The sequence below is a fragment of the Sciurus carolinensis genome (genome assembly GCF_902686445.1).
Source record: "Sciurus carolinensis chromosome 19 unlocalized genomic scaffold, mSciCar1.2 SUPER_34, whole genome shotgun sequence".
Lineage (NCBI taxonomy): Eukaryota > Metazoa > Chordata > Mammalia > Rodentia > Sciuridae > Sciurus > Sciurus carolinensis.
In genome coordinates, this window is record NW_025920112.1 from 4,971,260 (window position 1) to 4,989,702 (window position 18,443).

General features: G+C 38.7%; 1 pseudogene; it reads left to right on the forward strand.

The window, feature by feature from the left end:
* The first annotated feature begins 499 nt into the window (after positions 1–499).
* Positions 500–1,432, forward strand: LOC124973508 (olfactory receptor 14C36-like; annotated as a pseudogene).
* Positions 1,433–18,443: the final 17,011 nt, after the last annotated feature.

Sequence of the window (18,443 nt, forward strand, 5' to 3'; positions counted from 1 at the left end):
CTATATAGATAGATTCCTACATCAATTAAACATTGACTGCAATTCAAATTATTAGATATAATTTTTATTTTTATACAAAGGCCAAATAGGGTTGATTTGCACTTATGGAAGAGAATGAGGGTGACTATTTTATGAGTCATTAAAGAACACACTGTCAGACAACTGACCTTGCAGGAGAGCATGTGAGGAGCCCCTGTAAGTGCCCTTCATGAGAGTCTTAGGAGGTCAAGGGAGGCATGATGGGGGAGCTGAGGACAAGCCTTGCAGGGCACACCCAGACCCTGGGCTGCAGACCTCCACACTTGCACTGAGAGGTGCACTCTGCTTAGAAACAATTAAAAAATCAGGAAACCAGGAGTGACCTTTCCTCTGTGGGAAAAGTAACTGCAAAATACAAGCAAGCACATTGAACATGAATATGTAAAATATATGTATTAATCATGATTTGCTTCCTCTCTCTTATCTCTTTACCTTCCTAGACAACCAGAATTTCCTGTAAATGGCCAATTTCACCATGGTAACTGAATTTCTCCTCCTCAGTTCTCCCGATGGCTAGAATATGTGTTTCCTCTATTTCACAGTATACCCACTGATGTATGTAGGTGCCTTGTTAGGGAATCTTCTCATCATCACTATCACCACTGCTGACCATACCCTGCACACACCCATGTACTTCTTCCTCAGGAACCTGTCCATCTTGGACATGTGCTTCGTTTCCATCACTGTACCCAACACCTGTGTCAACTCTCTCACTGGCAACAGGGTCATTTCAGTGGCTGGCTGTGCAAGCCAGATTTTCTTGGTCATTTTTTGTGCATATGTAGAGATTATGTTTCTCTCCATCATGGCCTGGGACCTCTATGTGGCCATCTGCCAGCCCCTCCAGTACCCCATCATCATGAACCCTCAGTTTTGTGTCTGCATGACCCTGTCTTCCCTGCTCAGTGGCCTGATGTATGCAGGTGTGCACACTGGGAACACCTTCCGGCTGTCCTTCTGCCAGTCAAACGTGGTCCATCAGTTCTTCTGTGATGTCCCCTCTCTACTGAGGCTCTCCTGCTCTGACATCACCAGCAACATGGTCCTTCTATTTGTCTCTACTATAATAGTTGGTGGTGGTTCCTTTGGTATAATAATCATGTCATAGATTCACATATTTTCAACTGTGCTGAAAGTTCCCAACAAAGCCCCAGGCAAAGCCTTCTCCACCTGCATCCCTCACATCCTCGTGGTGTCCATCTTCCTCAGTTCCAGCATAGGTGTGTACCTGAGGCCTTCAGCAAACTCTGATACACTCCAGCACATGCTTCTCTTTGCTGTTTACACCATGGTTCCTCCCTTTTTGAATCCTCTCATCTACAGTCTCAGGAACAAACAGGTAAAGGATGCTGTGAGGAGAGTAATACAAAGACAGTTGTTCTCTAGGAAATGAGAAAGTTGTATTTCAGCATTATCCTAATTTCCCTGATTGATATTCATAATGTGATACAATCCTATTTATATGAGTCAATTTAATTTCTACTAAAATATATAAAAATCAAATCCCAAAGAAGTTATAACCAAAAATGTAGAGTCACTCACAATAATATTTCTTTACATCTAATCCATAAAATATGAAGACTCTCTTTGTCTATGGAAGAAATAGAGAACCTGTGTTCTGACAGTCAAATCCATTTACTGGGGAAGAGCACTCCATATTCCTGGGTCCATATTGGCTGCCCATGATTTGCCCAGTGTCAAGGATCATTCCCCAAGTCTGATTTGCATGAAAGTTTTTGGGCAGGTTTCCTCGCACATATCTTTATTCTCTGATGTGTATCCTAACGTGTCATGGATTATTGTTATGAAAAAATAGACTATAATTATCTGGCCTAAATGTCTTACCCAGGTCAACTTTTAATTTCTCTCAATTTATTGGAATTCAAAAAGTAAACATCTATATGTCCTTGTTCCCTATAGCCTTGTAGCAAACTTTTGCTGTTTTTGGTGGTGGTGTTGGTTTTTATGTTGTTGTATTTATTGTGTATTTGGTTGTTATTTTTCCAGGTATTTAACACAAGGGCATATCCCCAGTCCTTTTTGTTTTACTTAGAGTGAAGATCTTGCTAAGTTGCTAAGGAGCCTCCTATATTGCTGGTGCTTGTTTGAAATTGAAAATTTTGTATTATTTAACAAGAAATATGAATGTCTCAGAAATGGACAATGATTGATAGTTTGTACAATTTATTAATTGTGAATTCACTAATTTTGTTACTACACATAACACAGATCAAGATAGTTTGGTTTACACCAGCCTTCCTTTCATCTGTTTCTCACTAACTTTACAGACAACTGGTATAGTTCATTGGATTACAAAAAAAGAGAACAAAGATAGGGAGTGTAAATGGAAATTTTTAAAAAATTGAAATAAATCAAATATAACCTTCCTATGTTTATATGTGAATACGAGACCAATGTAACTCCATGGCATGTACTGTACAGAAATAGAAAGTGATACTCCGTGCATGTATACTATGTCAAAATACATTCTACTGTCATATATATAACTAAAAGTAACAAAATAAAACTTTTAAAAAAGGTACGCTCTGATCTGATGAAAAGATTCTGCATGCTTCCTTTACTAGAGTAATTATGACTGTATTATTTTTAGAACTCCTGTTTTGAAAAAAACTATATATTTAAGCTCATGGTTTTATAATAAATTCATATTTCATCCTTTATGCCTAAATTGATATTATTCTGATTAGTCTTATTTTATCTAACTATAGAATTTTTCAACTCTATATTCAGGGGTCAATTTTTCAAGGTTTGACTCTCAAATACACTAGAAAAATTTGATAACCAAATCCTGAAGGTGCATAGACATGGTGGTGTTGGGAATAAATGTGATAGCCATCAAGGGCAAGTGGGCCCTGAAACTTTTATTCAGGTGTCCACAAGGACTTTGCACCTGGCATTTCCAACTGCACAGGCCTGCCCTACATTTAAGTCATGATCTAAAAGTCAGATAGGCTCTTTTCTGATTCCTAGTGGTTTATATCTAATAGAGGTTTTAATATTATTTGTAGTGTTGCCTCCACCTGTGGAGATCTACCTACAAAAAGATATAAAATCTTTGTTTCCTGTCTGAGTTAAGTATGTGTGCACACCTGTGTGTTTTATATTTGTAGCGACACATGTGCTTTTGTCCATCCATCCTGTACATGGTATCAAAATTGACATAGAGATGAGTGCTCATAAATTAAAATTTAAATTAAATTTGATTTAAATATCTTTTTGTTCACATGATTTTAAAAAGAGTTTCAATTTAAATTAAGTAAATAAATGAATGTAAGATATCTTTAAAATTACTAACTCATAAGTTCTTCTAGGTTGTCACACAATGGTCTCAATAAAATATCTAAAATGTAATTTCCATTATTTCTCAGATTTTTCTTCAATAGGAAAGTGATGGCTAATATTGTTAACTATAATTGTCTGATATCCTGTTTTTTCACATTTAGAAACAAGTAAATTAGATATAACAGATGGAATCAATCTTTATAAATGTTTTTGTTAAAAAATAAATAAGTATCTGATTAATTTATAAAGTCAAAATATTAAAAATAAATGACAAAATATACAATCATGTAGTCTTGACTTCATAAATTCCAGAAGGAAATATATTTAAACAATAAATGGGTTTTCATAAAGTATAAATTGAAAACATTTCTCTGACGTAACTATAAACAAGAATACTCAAAGAAAAAAATTCTATCAAGTGTAATTCTACATACAAAGAGTATAAAAATATTTTAGTTGTGCTTCATTCAACACTCTATAAAAACAAAGTATTTTGTCTATTAAAGTGGAGTCATTTATCTAAATTCAAAAATTTTATATAGTATTGTTTCAAACTATAAACTTAAACAGGTGACAACATCTAGTAAAGAGATTTAAGAAAGTTCTAAGTAAAAAAATATATATTTTAAGCAATGTGCTGTGGCACATGCCAGTAATCCCAGTGGCTCTGGAAGGTGAGGCAGAGTGATCTTGAGTTCAAAGTCAACCCCCTGAAAACTAAGGTGCTAAGCAACTCAGTGAGACCCTGTCTCTAAATAAAATACAAAATATTACTGAGGATATTGCTCCATGGTTGAGTGCCCCTAAATTCAATTCCTGGTACCTCCCCTCCCCATTTATATATTTATATACATATATATACGAACATTAAAAGAAAAAAAGTAATGACTCTGGGTGTTAAAGTTCTTCATGTGATAAAGTAAAAGTTGCAAAACATCTAAGTAAATTAGAGGAAGTTTGTAAAGAGTGAATCTCAAAAAGTTTGTGCGCAACTTTTTTGATTATATTTATTTAACACAGTTAGTTGATGTTATTTAAGGGTTCTTCCCAATGTCAAATATCAATGCACTGATATAAACCAAAGTTTAATCCTCTATGTGTTGAGGTAACAAGGACTTCTCAAAATATTAATGTGCTCTTCTCTATTACAATAATATCTAATGTCTGTTAAGTTTTATTGTTTAGAAATCCTGGACTAAAAGAAGGTTTATTCCTGAGTAAACAGTTTTCATGTTCATAATGATAAATATTCTGACATTGTGAATAGATTCCTATTTAAAATATATACAAATTGTAATTTGAATAATTTAGTGTGGATACAATGGAAAATTACACTGATACTATATTTATGGAGGAGAAAGAAGGTTACTAAATCACAGAGCATTAAGAGCACACTGTCACATGGGTGGCCCTGCAGCAGAGGAGGTGAGCATCACCTGCAGGTGTTCTGCAGGGGAGTTTCAGAAGGTCAAGGGAGGGATGATGGAGGAGCTGAGGACAACTCTGTAGGTCACACACAGACCCTGGGCTTCAGAGCTCCACACCTGCATGGGGAGGTGCTCTCTGCTCAGAAATGATTAAACCCATCAGAAAACCAGGAGTGACCTTTCCTCTGCAAGAAAAGAAACTGCAAAGTACAAGAAAACACTGGACATGATATGTAGAGTAAATCCATTAGTCATTCTCTGCTTCCCCTTTTACCTCTTTATCTTTCCAGTCAACCACAATTTGGAGAACATGGCAAATTCCACCATGGTAAAGGAAATTCACCTCCTGGGCTCTCCTGATGGCTGGAATATAAGTCTCCTCTATTTCACGGCATTTCTAGTGACCTATATGAGTACCTTGTTAGGGAACATGCTCATGGTCACTGTCACCTCTGCTGATCAGAACCCGCACACACCCATGTACTTCTTCCTCAGGAACCTGTCCATCTTGGACATGTGCTTCATTTACATCACTGTCCCTAATGACTGTGTCAACTCTCTCACTGGCAACAGGGTTATTTCAGTGACTGGTTGTGCAATCCAGATCTTTGTGGTCATTTTTTTGTGCATATGTGGAGATGTTTTTTCTCACCATCATGGCCTGGGACTACTATGTGGCCATCTGCCAACCCCTCCAGTACCCATTATAAGGAACCCTCATTTTTGAGTCCCCATGACCCTGTCTTCCCTGCTCAGTGGCCTGGTGTATACAGGTGTGCACACTGGGATTACATTCTGGCTGTCCTTCTGCCAGTCAAATGTGGTCCATAAGTTCTTCTGTGATGTCCCCTTGCTACTGAGGCTCTCCTTGTTCTGACACCACCAGGAACAAGGTCCTTATTCTTGTGTCTGCTGTGATCTCATTCGGTGGTCTTATTTGGTAATGTGTGAAGTAAATATGGAAAGTCTGTGGTACACATCTGTGTGAATTTAATTACATTGGAAATATGCAAAAATCAAATCCTAAGGCATTTATCACCAAAATTATAGAGAGAATCACAGTAATAATTCTCTCCATCTGGAACATGGAAAAACAAGAACATGCTTGTCTGTGAAGCAAACACATGGCTGTGGTATGGCACCCTGCATCCTGACAATCAAACACACCCACTGGGGATGAGTACCTGCCTTCCTCAGCCACATTAGCTACCAGTCTTCTATTTATCTGAGATTGACCCAGTGCCAGGGACCCAACCTCAGGGCTGAGTTGAAGGTTAGCTTTTTGACAGTTTCCTCCCACTCATGTTAATTCTGTAATATTAATGATATGTGTCATGCCTGATAAAGATGAGGAGATTGACTGTAATTGTCTGTCCTCAGAGTCTCACCAATGTCAAATGTCCACTCACTCTGGACATCAAAAGGTAAACCCATGTAATTGTGTGTTGGGGGCTGTGCCACGATGGCACTTGGCAGCCAGCCGGAGGTTGCTTTGATCACATTGGTGGTGAGGTTGATTAACATAAGCACACCCAGGTGATTTATCATTGGACATATTCAATTAATTCCATGCACACATCACATGCACAGGTGTTCCTGTGTGCTCCTGTTTGTGCCTGCTCACTTTAACCTTTGCTGTGATAGGGCAGCTGGCTCCTCACCTGATCTCAACTAGGATGGCCCTGCCCTCTGCCTCCTGGAGGGAATATAAGTGGGCAGTAGGCAGATGGTAAGAAGCAGCAGTAAGCAGAAGCAGCAGTAAGCAGCAGCAACTGGCAGAGAGAAGAAGCAGCAATAAGAAGCTGCAGCAGTAAGAAGCAGCTAGGAGAAGCAGCAGCTATCAGAGAAAGGCAGCAGCTAGCAGAGAAGAGAAGCAGCTAGCAGTAAGAAGCAGTAGGCAGCGGCAGAAGGCAGATGGTAGAGAGGAGAACTGAGAACACACCTCTAGGTCATAGATCACAGATAGATAGCACCTAGTTCACAGGTTGTAGGACGCACCTTCAAGAAGAAGCAGCAGAACTTTAAGAAGAACTAGATCTCTGACAAGTGTAGAAGCCTCTCTTTCTCTAAAACTTTCTCTATAAGCAAAGCCTATCTTTCTCTCAAAGTTTCTCTTCCTCTAAGCAAAGTTTCTCTTTCTCTAAGCAAAGTCTCTCTCCCTGATAAGCAAAGTTTCTCTTTCTCTAACCTCTAAGCAAATCATCTCTTCTTCTCAAAGTCTCTTTTCCTCTATAAATTAGTGAATATAGGAAAAGTAGTTTATTCCCAGTCCTCCTCCAATAAATACCAATGCAATTGTTGCCGCGGGCGGTGACAAATGGCAGCCTGTATGGGGATGGGCAGCATACGGGGAAAGGGAATGTAAGGGGAAAAAAGTGAAATCTGCATGGTGGGGAAACTGAGGAACTTCACAGGAATAGGGCAAGGGAAAATTCCAAATCCGCCTCCAGGAATAGGTATGGCAGGGAAAGTAAGAACCTCGCAGGAGTCTCTGGCCAAAGCGGTTTAAGGGTGAGGGATAGTAAGAAGAAATGGGGTCATTCAAGAACTAAAGGTCACAAAGGATATGACAGTGAAGTGCAAAAATGTGTGTATTTTGTGTTGTTAATGTTTGTCAAATTCAAGAGCCTTGCTCTAAGTAGCGAGGTAAGCTGAGGCCCTGCCTCTCTCTGAGGCAGTTAGGTGCTCAGGATAGCTGGCCAGGAAAGCTGAGCCCCTGTCCCTATATGGGGCAGTTAGGTGCTCAGATAAGCTGAGACCCTGTCTCTAGGGCAGTTAACCCCTGTCCCTAGGCAGTTAGGTACACAGGTAAACTGAGGTCCTGTCTTTCTAAGGCAGTTAGGCACTCAGGAAGGCAGTTAGGCACTCAGGATAGCTGACCAGGTGATTAAATATAAAGAGGATGATAAAGGAGCTCCAGAGTGTGTGTATTTTGTATTGTTTGTGTGTTTTTACTACTGTTAGTGTGGCCTTTGTACAGTAAAAGATGGGTTCAGAAATATCACGAAATCAGTCTGAAAGGATAATTTGAAAAGGAGGCATAAAAAACTTATTACAAGAAGGAGAAGAAGTGCTGGGAGAGATTAAAAAGGAATTTAGCTGGGTAGCCAAAAACAGGAAAGTTCTGGGGAGGAAGGAAACACTGTGGAGGAATTAGAAAATAAGGAAACCACTGCATGATCATATGTTCAAACTGTAGCAGAAATAAGCCCAGGGTTTATAGAGGACAAGCTGCTCAATGTGCCACAAGGGGATCTTCATAACAGGATCTAATAGCAACAGAAAAGAACTGTTAAAGAGAACAAAGTGAGGAATAATTGCATGGTAGTGACTTAGAAAACAATTACTCAGAGAGTTTAAGAACAAGGGAAAAATGTAGGAGAAAGCTAAATCTAATACAAAGAACCCCAAAAAGAAATAATGGAGTGGTAGTGAAAACTTAAGAACAAAGGGAAAAGGTAGGAGAGAACTGAATCTAATACAAAGAACTTAAAGAGACAGTGATGATTGATTGGAAACAGCTATGCAGAGCAGAGTTATCTGGAAGAAAATATCTGAATCAGAGGGCTAAGTGGCAAGAAATAGCTGTTGAAACTGCTTGCAGAAATGCAGTAGTAAGGTTTCCTGGTCAGAATGCTGAATAAGAGAAGGCTAATATGCTTCAAAAGATACTCAAAATTAATATGATCCTGGAGTGTATTGACAAACCTAAGGCCCCTCAACCTCCAGGTCTTTGCCCAAAGTGCAGAAAAGGGAAACATTGGGCTAATGAGTGCAAATTAATTACTAATGTTGAGGGCAAGATGTTACCAAATCCTTTAAGAAATGAGGCACAGGGCTCTTCAACTCAAGACTCACAAATGTACGGAGCTTCAGAGGGGAACAATGTTAAATCACGAATTCAGATGGTTCCTTGTCACAATCCTTTCCTAAGGCCCTGAATGTTTCTTCTACTGGTGCTGCTGCAGTAGTTACTCACTCACCAAGATACTATTATTCAGTTTACATCTCAAAAATCAGCTCAATTGGTGGAAATGGAAGCAGCTGTCATAGCCCTTGTATAGTTTGAGTAACAGATCTTTACAGATCTTTTTGCTGATTATGATTGCATCACTGTGGGTGATTCCAAAATTAGAATTGGCTGGACCCATAGCCCCTCATAAGCTGATTTAGCCTCTCAGATGGCTTTCATCTTTTTCTCAGTAAAGCAAGCTGTTTATTTTCATCCTGTGTAACTCACTTTCTGATCCCTCATGTTGGTGCCTCACTTTAAGGAGGGTCTATAAGTAAAGGGAAGTGCACTGATCAAAAGGTTAATGGAGTTAATACTGAAATATGTAGAGAGGGTGAAACAATTGTTTTTTCATATACTCCTGTGTGTCTAGCTCTCCCTTTTCTTTTTGTGACTTCTGATAAGAACCTCTCTAGACAGTTATCTTCACAGATCGCACAACAATGGACAGATACATTCGAAAAACTACTAACAAGGCTTTGACAACAAATCCTCACCATAAATTCCACTAAAGTGGAAGTCAAACTGGGAGGACTTATCACAGGAGCATTAAATGGCTAGCACAATTTGGTACTAAATTTGGGGACTCAAGTTTTACACTAATAAGCTTGGATATGCTTGTGTTAATTATATTCTACATCTACAAATGCTTCAAAGCCAGTCAACAGGCTCATAATGTGATCATAAGACAGGCCATGGCCACCCTTGAAGCAGAACAATATCCCAACATATGGCTTAGTATGCTGGATCGGTAGTCAGAGACAGGTAACCATGAGAAAACACTGTACCAACCTAAGACAGAAGGGCCAAATTCGCTTTGGTATCCTTTGATAATAGGTAAGGACAGAATGTTGATTCCTGGGACCTATGACAGACGTGATCCCTGCCAGCTTCCTTTTCATTTCATATAAGAAAGGGGGAGATTGTGGGGGCTGTGTCATGTGGACTGTGCCAGGATGTTGCCTGGTGGCCAGCCAGAGGATGCTTTGATCTCATCGGTGGTGAGGAGGTTGATTAACATAAACACACCCAGGTGATTTGTCATTGGCCATATTCAATTAAACCCATGCACACAATGCATGCACAGGTGTTCCTGAGTGCTCCCATTTGTGCCTGCTCACTTTAACCTTTGCTGTGATAGGGCAACTGGCTCCTCACCTGATCTCAACTAGCGTGGCTCCACTGTCCGCCTGGAGGGAATATAAGCTGGCAGTAGGCAGAAGATAAGAAGCAGCAGTAAGAAAAAGCAGTAGTAAGCAGCAACAACTAGCAGAGAGAAGAAGCAGCAGTATGCAGAAGCTGCAGTAAGAAGCAGGTAGGAGAAGCAGTAGCTAGCAGAGAAAGGCAGCAGCTAGCAGAGAAGAGAAGCAGCTAGCAGTAAGAAGCAGTAGGCAGCGGCAGAAGGCAGATGGTAGAGCGGAGAACTGAGAACACACCTCTAGGTCATAGATCACAGATAGATAGCACCTAGTTCACAGGATGTAGGAAGCACCTTCAAGAAGAAGCAGCAGAACCTTAAGAAGAAATAGATCTCTGACAAGCATAGAAGCCTCTCTTTCTCTAAAACTTTCTCTATAAGCAAAGCCTATCTTTCTCTCAAAGTTTCTCTTCCTCTAATCAAAGTTTCTCTTCCTCTAAGCTAAGTCTGTCTTCCTGATAAGCAAAGTTTCTCTTCCTCTAACCTCTAAGCAAATCATCTCTTCTTCTCAAAGTCTCTTTTCCTCTATAAATTAGTGAATATAGGAAAAAGTAGTTTATTCCTAGTCCACCTCTGATAAATACCTGCACAATTGTTGCTGCGGGTGGTGACACTTGTCCTCTCGCACCCTGTGGCCATCTTTCATCCTTTTACACAGTTTATTTGTTTCAAAAACTTCAGTGTCCTCAGTAGCATTTGCTCTACAAATCATTAATTGCAAATGACATATACTCACTGCCCATTTATCAAGGAAACCTATTATACAAAAATAAGAACAGAAGAGTTCATAGAAATCAGTCAATCCATCAAATTCCATATTAGAAGAAGAGTTTTGTTCACCTCTAAGTAAATAGAGGACAAAAAATACAAATATATTTACTACCTAGAAAAATACAAAAGCCTAAACATTAATAATTAATGAATAGATGTGTTTCTTAATGTTTGCATACAAGGGTATGCTTGCTTTAGGATCCAGTGTGCACCCTGGTGCTGGTTGATGCAGGAAGGCTTGACCTACTGTCACATGATCCAACCCAGAACACAAGCTCCATCCACAAACTGTGTCCCATGGCTGCTGGTTCTCACTGTTCCATGTGCACTGCTAGAGCAGATGGACCTTCAGAGAACCCTCGTGACTTCTGCACACTTCACCTTGACATGCTTTTCTGGTAAAACTATAGCTCATTGAATCTGAATTCTTGAATTTTTCATGAGTTAAGATAATCAGGTAAATTATTTAAATTTAATGCATAAAATTAGGAAGCAATTAAGTTGCAACCCCCAGTCCTTTTGAGAGGTATCTCTTAGAGGCATAGTTTTGGACATTTAAATTCTCTTGCCTATTGAAATACCTGGTAGCAAAGAGATGATAAAATGAAATATGATATAAGGCCCTCATGATACCTCAAATTTTGTGTCAAATCATGCAAAATCCTGTGGGTATGTGGATGTGTTAAGGAACTTCTGCAAAATTTGGCAAAAAATTTTAGTTTGCATACTAGCTATGAACCAAGGAATGGATATTTTTATAGTAATATCACTTAGGTCAAAGATACATTTTTTTAAAATTTTTTTGCACTTGTCAATGGATCTATTATTTTTTTAAATTTATTTATATATGGTGCTGAGCTTTGAACCCAGTGTCTCACACAAGCCAGACAAGTGCTCTACCACTGAGCCACAACTCCAGCCACCAAAGATACATTTTTGAAAGCCAGTTTTTCTCAAATATCAGGTCTATCCTAATAAGGACACTATAAGAGTACTTATTAGAGCACTTTTTTGTATTTATGTGCTTCGACCTGCACAGATGTTAATTCAGATAACAGTGAGGGATGATGTGGGATTATTAAAAAATCATACTAACATTTAAAGACAGATGGAATCATGTTGGATACTCATTTCTGGTTGAGAACAGTGAACCAGAGCTGGCTCAGCATGTTTATTATATAGATATATCATCAATAGTTATTTCTGAAAAAGTTTCTGCATAGCAGGCAAGCTTGAAGGAAGGTCACACCACTGATGCAAAATTACGGTTATTTTGGTATTCTCACAATTCCCTGTCGTAGGTGACATGTTCCTCAGTTTCAAGGTTATGACTGATCTCTGAGCCTTTGCACAACTTCCGTAGGCAGAACAATAACATAGCAACTGGACAATCTTAAACTGTACTTTTGCTCAGAGTGTTCCCAGCATAAGCAGTCACCAAAACAACAGGGAAATCAAAAGTCTTGATCCACATCACCACTTCCCATGACTAGATTTGTCAGTACTTTGTAGAATCAAAACTGCAGAAGACAAAGATTTATCACAGTTCATAGTCAAAAATTTGATGAGCGCTTAGCAAACAACAAGATAATGCAATATCTTTGTATAGAACATTTTAAGGTAATATTCATGACTGAGAACATTAGTACATAACTTTCAAACATTCCCAATTTTATTTTTGGAAGGCCTTGAGAATATTTATATCAATACAAAAGACATATAACATTATAAGAGTATGGTTATTTCTATCAGTAGAGATAAAAATCATATTTGAGCAAAGTTTAAAACATATCATTTTTAAAAACTGAGGTCAAAGAAGTGTTTGTAAACATAATGCCAGACCCTAAAGAAATGCTAAGTATTTCATTCCTAAAAACCAGGAAAGGAGCTAAGGCTATCTAAGGAATTACAAGACCACAACCCTTACACACTCAAAGATACAGGAGTGAAAATTCTCTGGAGAAGGGTGTTGGGGACACCCTGCATTGCACAGGGGATCCAGCAAGTGACATTACTATACTGAGCAAGGAAGACATTCAGAAAATACCATGAAATTAATATTAGAAACCGAACTATGGTGTGAGCTGCCATCAGACTTAGCATCATTTTCATGGTGCTAGCTTTACAGGAATGCAGGATAATCATGTTAACAGGTCATGGTGACTTCCCCCATCCTTTCAAAGAAAGGCCTGTTAATCCAAGCAAATTGCAGCATAGTCTGAGGCTTGGCTGGCTGTCCCTGACAGGGTAATGGGAGAATCTCTGAAGGTGAAGCCAAAATCAGAAAGGAATTCCCAGAAATTAATTTTTAAAATATCATGAACTGTCTGCCAAGAAAAACTGCTGGCTGCAGAGAGAGCTAAATACAGAGACAACACTTATGCTCTGCAACTGGCAAGACCATTAGGACTGGAATTCCCAGCCTTTTGGAAGGAACATCTTTTAGTCAAGGTTCCTAGATGGTATATGAGGAATTATGGGTGGAGTTTTGTTTCCTCAGCTGGTTTTGGTTTTCCTCCTGACCATCTATTTTTTCCATAGCACTACCAATCCCTTTTGTAATGGGAAGGTTTATGTTTTACCAGTGAATGTTGCATGTATGTAACTTGATTTTGATTTTTACTGGGGCTGAGAGCCAGGAGTTTACCTTCAGCTTCAGGTGAGATTTTTGACTTGTACTTTTAGGCACAGCTGTAATTTTAATACTATGAGAATCTTGGGGATAGACTAAATTCATTTTGCAATGTGAAATGGACATGAGATTTACATGACCAGTGGTGAAATGTTTATGAATGGGATGTGAGATGGCTTCCAAAGTTCCTATATTTGGGCAGAAAGTTTCAATTGTGAAATGATTGAATATGAGAGTTACAACCCTAATCAGTCCATCCTGGTTTGAATCAATTGGCTGGATGAGAGCTTTAAGCATGTGGGGGTATTGATGGAGGAGGTGGAACACTGTCACTAAGCACTGGAAAAATCATCTTCATTACATCCCCTTTCCCATTCGTGGTCTTTGCTTCTGACAGGCAATCCTGAGCAGTTTCCCTCTGCTGGGTCCTTCCTCAATGTGCCCACAAAATGAGCAAAAAGTCATGAATTGGTTGATGGTAAACTACGCCTCTGAACCCTTGAGTCAGAATATGATTTACCTCACATGAGATAGCATTAGTTTCTTGTGGATTTTTTGAAATCATGTAATTTCATCACAGAAATAAATATCTGACTTATAATAATTATTCATCATAATCCTAAGAGTACAGACTGTATACCAGAGATATAAAAAATGGCAAAAAATATGACAACTAATATATAAGTCCCATTATATTAACAGACTGAGGAGAAATAGTCCAAAAATGGAAGTGTTGATTAAAATATTTCAGTATATGCATATAATGGAATGTCATTCATCATTAAGGAATGAAATAATGAAACATTATATAAGGTGGAATAATGTTGAAAAAGTTAGACTAAGTCAAGCAAGAAGAAAGATTATAACTGAATGCTTTTATTTATGTGAAATCTGAAAGATGTGAATTCAAATATACAGAATATATATAGTGTTTTCAAGTGGCTGAAAGTAGGAATAACAGGGACAGCGTGTGTTACAGATTAGAGGGTACATCTAAAATAATAAAAGCATTTGGGATCAAGTTGTAGCTGGATATTGTGCAATTATTGCATGTGGTGAATAATACTGATTTGTTATCCATGAACTGTTACAACTGTCAACATTATGTCATGTGGATTTCATCTCAAAGAGAAGAAATGTTGCTGCTGGATTCAGACAGTGTTAGATGTTTCCCACTTGCAGTTTGCTGAGTGACTGAGAGTTGCACACCACCCTTAATGTCACTTTATTCAAATACACACCCCCAACTCACACTGAGGTGAAGAATCCAGAGAGGAAAACACACAGTGAGCACGATCAGTCTCTCCTCAGTGCTACTCACTCCTCAGTAATCCATTCAGTCAATGCTCAGCATTCAATGTCCACACTGGCACATAGCCAGGTCCTCTCTTTGGGCTCTGGAGAGGCTGTTGCCTGAGAGTATGGTCAGGCCTCCTACCATTTCTGTAGGATGAGATCTAGGATCCCAGAGACCATGCTCCCACTGGAAAGCACAGGTTCACATGAAGCACGGTTGACTGAGCACACCACATCCCATATGGCACTGGGCTAGGTGGACCAGTCCATACTGGATGCAGACACAGTTTATGGGAGAAACCAAGCAGAGATAGGGTTCTTCTCCTACATGGAGAACAGGCAGCACTCAGATGTAAGCACTTAGTAGTAAGAGTTCAAAGCCTCTGAAGCCTCATTTTTATTCTGCTTAGAAAATTGCATTCTCATCCAGGGATTCAGCTAGTCAGGAATTGTTTGTTAATTCTGCAAGCTAAGAGGCTAGAGATGTCTTGTAGACACTCGAGTATTTTCTGATTCCTAGTACTTCATTAGTAATGTAACTGGAGTGTGTTGAATGTCTACACAGAGTTTGCAAGTAACCCCTGTGATAGTCCTTCATGCTGCATTTTATATGTTTGAAATTATTCTTTTCAAGTTACTTTTACTTATCACACAGTTCAAAAATGCACAGAATTATCTCCTAAGATTTGAGAGATGACAAATAATTCCATTCGGATTAAGGCAAAAAGGACAAAGTGTCAAGGAGTTTGCAGGTGACAGGTAGGTAGATATGAATTCATTTAGCAAATGACATGCATTCTTATTTTTCAGTAGCTTTAGAAATAAAGCATCTAATGTTGTATACATTTTTTACCAAATCACTTTGAAATCATCAACTGCACCTTTTGGTTCTGATCACAATTACGTTCTCCTTTTAAATATTTTTTCACATTTTATATTAAGGTACATCAGGTGTAAGTGTGGGATAGTGTGTCCAGTGTTTAAAATGTTTACAGTGGCTTTCACCCAAGAATTTACCTTTAATTTCACATGAGATTTTGGACTTGCACTTTGAATCAATGCTGAAATTGTTCTGACTAGTGACCCTTGCAGATGGACTAAAATCATTTTGCAATGTGACATGGACATGAGTGTAGGAGGTCTGGTTTTGAAACATTGTGGATGGGATGTGACATGTCTCCCATACTTCCTATTTGGCAAGGAGCTTCCAAGGTAAAATGATCGGATTTTGAGAGCAACAACCTAATTCATCCATTCTGGTTTGAATGAATGTATTGATCAGGTGGCAACTTTCTGCATTTGGGGCATTGCTGGAGGAGGTGGCCACTGGGGTCAAGCCCGGAAAGCAGTCATCTTCCTTCAATCCCCTTTTCCATTCCCTGTCTTTCCTTCCTGGCAGCCACTTTCTGGGCAGCTTCCCTCTGCTAGGTCCTTCCTCAATGAGCCAAAACCATGGTCACAAAACCATGGAATTGGCAGAAGACAGATGACTAAAACTCTGAACCTGTGAGCCAAGAGGTGCTTTCCTTGTTCTGAGTTAATTTTTTCTTTGGGGTGTGGATTTTTGTTGTTGTTGTTTGATGATTCTTTGCTTTTATTTTTTTTAGTACCAGAGTTTGAACTCAGGGTCACTCAACCACTAAGCCACATCCCCAGTCTTTGCTTGTATTTTATTTAGAGACATCATCTCACTGAGGTGCTTAGTAGTTTGCTGTTGCTAAGACTGGCTTTGAAGTCATGATCCTCCTGTGTCAGTCTCCCAATTCACTGGGATTACAAGTATGCACCACTGTACTGGACTATTTTTTTGTTTTGTTCTGTGTTTGATCCAGTATTTTTTCACAACTCAAACCTTATGGACACAATTATTCAATGTAATCTTAGAGAGTATAAAGTGTTTGTCAGAAATTTCAAAAAAGGCAAAAGATATGATAACCTATAAATCAGTTGCTTTGTATGAGCAGAATGAAAAAAATTTCCAACAATTCATGTGTTGATTAAAATATTTCTGGCAAACACATTTAATGGAATGTCATTCATACTTAAGTAATGAAATAATGGTACATTCTATAAGGTGGGTTAATTTCAATCATGTTAGGCTAACTTCAGACAGAATACAGATCATATACTGAATAATTTATATGATATTTCACAAATATGTAAGTTCAAAGACACAGTGTACAGTTAGTATTTTCCAGTGGTTGCAGTTATAGATAATATGAACAATGTTGTGTAATGGGTCAATGAGTCATTTGAAATAATAAAAGTATTTGGGAAAATGATGAAGCTGGCAGTTGTACAAATGTGCAGTACTATAAATAACACTGAATTGGTCACCATGAATTATTACACCAGTTAACTTTTTGTAACCTGAATTTTATCTCTATTTTAAGGAATTTGCTGTTGAACTGCAAACAGTATTAGCTGTTTCCCACTTAGAGGTTGGTGAGTGAGGGAGTGTTTTCACCACCCTAATGTTAACTGACACCATGAACACCCCTAACTCACACTGAGGTGAAGGAGGCAGAGATGAGAACACACAGTGAGCCCATCAGTCTCTCCTCAGTGCTACTCACTTATCAGCAATGACTTAAGACATGCCCAGCACAGGAGTTCCACTATCTCCAATACCCATGCTGGCAGGTGGCCAGTTCCTCTCTCCTGGACTCTGGAGATGCTGCTGCCTGGTGCTGTCCTCAGGCCTCCTGCTGCCTCTGCAGGGTAAGCTCTGGGGTCTCCATGGCACTGCTGCCTCTGGGAAGGTGCCTTGTTTACTTTAAGCAGAGAGACTAAGCTCTTCACACCTGACATGGCACAGTGTGGCTGATAGATCCACACTGGTTGCAGGCACAATTGATAGAAGCTGAAGAGATAAATTCTGCTCCCTGTGGAGAACCGGCAACACTTGGGAGAGTATTGGGCTTTAGAGTCTAAATGCACCTGAAGACTCATTTATATTCTGCTCAAAAAATTGAAATCTCACAAACAGAGTCAGTTATCACAAGAAACAAATAGTTAATTATGCAAAAATTAACAGACAAGAGAAGTTTTGTAAACACTGTAGTATTTGCTATGACTCCTACTGCTTCTTTAGTAATGTGTCAGGACTGTCATGGATATTTGCAGAGTGCTTGCAACTAACGCATGTGAAAGTTTTTCATGTTGCTGCTTATGTGTTTAAAATTACTCTTTTCTAATTACTTTTGCTTACCACACAATTAGAAAATGGACAAAATTATCTGCACAGATAAGAGAGCTGACAAAGAAATACATTCATAATAAGACAAGAAAGACAATATCTCAAACAATGGACAGGTGACAGGTATATAGATAAGAACTTATTTAGAAAAAGACATACATTCTGATTTTTCAGCAGCTTTGGGAACAAAACTTCTAATATTGTGTTTTTACTGAAGAATTTTGAGTACATCAATCTCACCTTTTGTCCTGATCACAATTATGTTCTCCTTTCCAATATTTTTTTCACATAATACTAAATATATATCAGGTGTAATGAATATGTATGTCCACTGGTAAAATATAAAAATGAGGTCACACATTCTTTGGAAGCACATTATGGAAATCAGGATGTGACAAAGTGCCCCTCAGCATTCCTAGCAGATGATCAAGAGCACTAGACCTTAATTGCTAATAGGAAAAAGTGTAATTTAGAAAATAATTAATTCCCATGTTTTACAACCCAAGCAATCCTTTGCATTATTAAATGCAACCTGCTTCCCACATCCTTCCAAATTGTTAATACTA